The following is a 5,319-nucleotide window of genomic DNA, read 5'->3' as shown; positions in this document are numbered from 1 at the left end:
TAGTGCGACCCGATGGGGATGTGCCGACGCGGGGTCATACCCTACGACAAGAATGGCCCTCTCAGAAAAAAAAGAAAAAGACCAATAGGGGGAGAAGCCCCTGCTGATTTTTACTTTCTGTATAAAAATATATATAAGTGTTTAGATCACTAAATAGTGATCTAAACGCTTTTATATTTCTTTACGGAGGGAGTAATAAAGAGGAGAACGTGTCCTGCGTCGGCCAGGTCCCGGTCGCTGGCCACTGGGCTAGGCCACCATGGCCCTCTCTCCAGACTGGGAACAAGCCGCACAACAAACCAGCGTGATTCCAACCAAGAGGACAAATCATTTCATCCAGTAATACATTGTTTCTTTCTACAATCTTTCTTTCTTCTAGACCTTACTGTCACTGCTGCCAAGCAAGCAGGGCACACACATTCTCCAACAAGTCTAATCGACACTGCAGTAACAGAAAGAAGTTCAGAGATCCATTGGTTCATAAACAGTGAGCACCTTAAAGTTCAGTTCAGAGATCGGAACAGGCTTCAAACGCTGTAACCGGGCTAAAAAGATTTTACACAGGGATAGCTCGCTCGCACGCACACATCATAGCGCTCGACAAGGCGTCCGCATTGAACAAGCAAATAATACATCCAATCCGTGCTTCACTCTCGACATTCCAGATCCAATTGTCCAACAAGCCAATGCATCTAATCCACACATCACACCTTTCTCTTCCTTCACCACGACGCGCTTTCAGAGGAATCAGCTCTTCTTCCACATGGCATCAGCATCTGCGGATAGATGAAACAGCATCAACTTACTATATGTAGAAAGGCGTCAATAGGAAATACAGGGCTACCAAGTACATATAACAAGCATCAAATATATGGATCGCTGCGTGTTGCAAGTTGACAATGGATATTTGCAACGAGGTGCCTATCACATCGCCCAGCAACAGTGCAATACATGAATACAAATAAGACCTATCAATCAGAGAAAAGGACTTCAACAATGTACTTTGCAAACATACTGATGAGCACATGGCAGCAAGCCACAGGTTGAAATTTCTATGTGTGCATATGGTTAAGCAGCCTAGAATTTATACAATAAGAATGCACTACAGTGAGGTTTGCATTCGAGGAACCAATTTATAAAAAAAAAAGGAAACAAGGCCCATGACAGGTGCGACAGCCGAGGAGCATGAAGAGGAAGATGCAGAGGAGACAATAATGAGGCTAGAAAATGTGTAGATGAAGAAAGGATATGATACAGCAACACTTTTGACCTGGGAAACAAATTCAAAAGCTCAGTCGAGCATCCATGCATACAACTCTTTGGTTGTTATATGTCTTGTTTTTCTTTTGTCTATAAGAATAAAGTTACTTATGCAGATCAGATGTAATAATACAATAATATCCTTATGCCTATGATTGTACTATATGTGACCTCCTCCTTACTGTTTAGCAGTTCAACAGCAGAAAATCTACAGACAACCGAAAATCAACTTTTCCCCTTCGGGCTGCTGTATACTACTGATATATGGAGTAATCTGTAGTGGATTGTAATCACATAAAAACAAACTGCTAGAACTGCTGTTCAGAGCAGAAACATGGAGCTGTTCTAGTTAGATGATTTCGACTCATAAACAGGTTACACATAAAAATGAAGGAAATTATGTGAATTTGACCAACTCATATAGTAGAAATTTCAAGAGCAAGGGGGGCTCTGGATTACTAAAATATCAGCAACAAAGAGGCTTCTGATTTATTAGTACGGTAACCTCAAAATGGTGATAACAAATCAATATATCAAACTGAGCTTCCAATTGCACAAATAAGTTAGGCATTATATAATCACCTAAATGCCCTCCAACAATAATTAACCGTAATGCGAACTAACAAACTAGGCAGAGTGGAAAAAGAAAATATTCATGACATAAATACCTGAATCATATATCTTTGCTGTGTAACACTGAGACCAAGTTAAATAAAATTAAGCAGATAACATGCTCACCACTTCATATGGTTGGTGCACATAATGATGGTGGGAAACCAGCATATAGTCGACCAGAGAAGATGACTTTGCTACGCTGAGTGAACAACTCGACCTGAAACGTCTTGACGTCCACCGAAAATAACCCAAACTTCACCTCCCCTCCAGAAGATGTGATGTACATGGCTCCTATGAGCAGGTATCCCCCGCCTACACCAAGCAGAACAACATGATGCATTCCCGGCAACGGGATGACCTTCTCCAAGTGCCATTGGTTATTTCTCAGAATGGAATACGTCAGCCAACATGGGTCATATATGTTATCCCTGTCATAGACATCAGCGAGCATTCCAAGCATTCCTTCTGCTGCCTCAACAATGACAAAATTGCTGCTCCATCCTTGTTCAGGTGGTAGGTTGACAGCAGAGAACTCCATGGTGCGTGTATCAAGCAGAACCAACTTGTTCAGGAGGGGGAAATGCCAACAGAAGCATCCGTGGACGAACTGACGATCTGAGAGCCCATCCTTGGGGTGTTTAAGTGGATCAGACGCAGCACTCCACAGATCAAATGCAAGAGAATGCCATTGCCCATCCAACGAGGAGAAGACGAGAAGCACCATATCCGTTCTGCATTGCACCAAGCACATGACCCTGAATGATAACGGGTCCTCCTCATCCTCGCCGGGAGCAAGGAAAGTCTCCAGATGGAGGAGGTCCGGTTCACTGACCAGCGCTTTCAGGTCGCCGGGGACGGCGGGAGCAGGATGTAGCGGCGGTGCACGGGGTCGCACACGGCGAGCTCCCTGGCCGAAAAATAGCGGTACTGGAGGTTGCGCAGATGAGAGCTGCCGCGTTTGCGTGGGACTGGGGCGCCGGCGAGGAGGGCGCGTCCGTCCAAGAAGTCAATCGCGCTCCAGGTAAGGCTGGCGGTGGAGGGGAGGAAGGAGGAGCAGGAGAAGTCGAAGCCGGCGAAGGCGCGGGCGGCGACGGCGGAGGGGTGCGGCGGCTGGGCCGGGATGAAGGCGCTGTCGTCGAACGGAGGGTGGAGGGCGCAGATGAGAGGCGGCGGGTGGAGGGCGCGGTAGCGACGGAGGAAGGCGTGGTCAGTGATGAGACGGCGAAAGGAGGGGCACGCCGCGGAGGCGCGGGCTAGGTCGGCAGCAGTGGGGAGACGGAGGAAGATGTCGTGGAGGAGCTCGTCTGGGGTTCGGAAGATCGGCGTCCCCGGCGGTGGCGCTGGCTGCGGCGGCGCCATCGGGCTGGCCGGCGGGGGAATTGGGGATCTACCAAATGCTCAACTTTTTTTTTGACAGGCAATTTTATTTTATTTTTGAGCGGGGACAGGCAATTTTTTTAGGGTAAGCCAAACTTTATTCATCAAACACCACATTGTGTTGGATACAGCTCAGGTCACGGGGTTGACCATACCAGACGTGGCGCCTTGGACCTAGAAGAAGAGATTGTTTGGCTAGACTATATGCTTCCTTATTGGAGGCACGATCTTCAAAGACAAAATTACATTGAAATGACTCTGACTGAAGTTTTATTTCATTGATAATTGCACCAAATGTGCCTAAGCTGCCCTTGTTGATTGCACTCACCACCATCTGTGCGTCCGAAGCGATGACGAACTGGTTTAAATGGAGATCCGCTGCTAGCGCCAATCCTTCACGACATGCTATTGCTTCAAGAGCTGACGGATCATCCAGCCCTTCCACTACTAAAGCAGAGCTGCCCAGGTAAGCTCCGGTGTTGTCCCTGCACACCGCAGCTGTTGATCCTCTTTTACGTCTCGTCCCCGCGTCTACATTGATTTTTGCATAGCCCGTAGGGGGTGCTCTTGGTCTTCCAGTTGGTATATGTACCACACCTCCAGAGCGAGGCACCTGCTCTTGTTTTGTGTTGACATCGAGCTCGGCGATGTAACTATTGATGAAAGCAATAATGGTGTGCAGACTTTGGAAGATCCCTTCGTGTATCGCTTTGCGCCTCGCTGCCCAAAGAGCCCAAAGTGTCACCGAAAGTTCCACAAAATCATCATGAGAAAGGCGATCCATCAGAGTGAATAGCCATTGTTTAGTACTCGGTTTAGTCACTGTTGCCATTGTTTGTGCCAGCTCATTGTCAACCAGGGTCCAAGTGCATCGAAACATGGTGCACTCGAGCAGAGAGTGTCTCCATAAGTCTCGAGCTCCGCACAAATTGCAAGCACTAAAATCTGTCATGTGTCTATGGGCTCGGACATCGTTCGTTGGGATTGAGTGTTTTGAAAGTCGCCATAGGAAAGTCCTCACCTTCCCTGGTACTTGTGTTTTCCATAGTGTTTTCCAAGCTCGCTCGTCTCCAGAAGCGCTAGAAGAGCCCGTTCTGTTCTCTAGCCAAGCCTCCCTTCTCGATCTTATTGCAACAAGCATCCTGTATGCCAACCTAACAGAGAACAAGCCATTATGCTCATGATACCAGCTCCAGAAGTTCGACATATTTCTCGTGCAAAGGGAAATACCTAGAATTATACGAGCATCTATTGGCATGAATGTCTCTGATATCATCTGTATGTCCCATCGCGCAGAAGTTTGGTCTATTAGTTCAGACACAAGCTCGGGAGGATTCTGACTTATGCAACCATAGGGTCTCAACATCTCGTCCCTTGGGAGCCAGTTGTCCAAACATATCTTGGTTGAGGAGCTGTTCCCTATCCGCTTGATCAAGCCCAGTTTGAGGGTATCGCTTCCTTCGATCATGGCTCTCCATACTTGGCTGGGGTGACCCCCCTATGTCGCTTCCAGGACAGAACAATTTGGATAGTATATACTATTTAGAAGTCGAGCACTCAAAAGAGTCAGGACACTGCAGTAAACGCCAGGCCTGCTTGGCAAGCATTGCCAAGTTAAAGAGTTCAAAATCCTTAAAACCAAGCCCTCCCATGCATTTGGGTTGTGTCATTACTTTCCACGATACCCAGTGCGGTTTGCATTTCCCTTCTTTGCTTCCCCACCAAAACTTCCGGATCAACATGTTTAGGTGCTCGCAAAGACCCGGAGGAAGTTTGAAACACGACATAGAGAACATTGGAACAGCTTGGGCAACGGCCTTTACCAATACCTCTTTACCTGCCGATGACATAGTATTTTCAATCCACCCTTGTACTTTGCTCCATAGCCAGTCCTTGAGGTATTTAAAGGCCCCATTTTTTGAGCATCCAATATCAGAAGGCATTCCCAAATATTTCTCATTGAGTGTTTCATTTGGCACTTGTAGCAAAGTTTTTATTTCCAGACGTGTACTTCCGGCACACCCTTTCTAAAATATATAGAAGTCTTACTATAGTTTATCCGCTGCC

The 5,319-nt window shown here is 47.0% G+C and overlaps 1 pseudogene across 1 annotated transcript; it reads right to left on the bottom strand.

Annotated features, from left to right (window-relative positions):
* Positions 1–308: 308 nt before the first annotated feature.
* LOC125526927 (uncharacterized) lies at positions 309–3,315 on the bottom strand (annotated as a pseudogene). Its single transcript, XR_015599138.1, has 2 exons — positions 1,999–3,315; positions 309–776 (listed from the first exon to the last, which is right to left on the bottom strand). The product of XR_015599138.1 is annotated as an uncharacterized LOC125526927 (transcript).
* Positions 3,316–5,319: the final 2,004 nt, after the last annotated feature.

Source organism: Triticum urartu, chromosome 3A (genome assembly GCF_056163025.1).
Source record: "Triticum urartu cultivar PI428250 chromosome 3A, HENAU_Tu73, whole genome shotgun sequence".
Taxonomy (NCBI): domain Eukaryota; kingdom Viridiplantae; phylum Streptophyta; class Magnoliopsida; order Poales; family Poaceae; genus Triticum; species Triticum urartu.
Note: the sequence above shows the minus strand (reverse complement) of the source record. Positions and strands in the feature narration are given on the sequence as shown.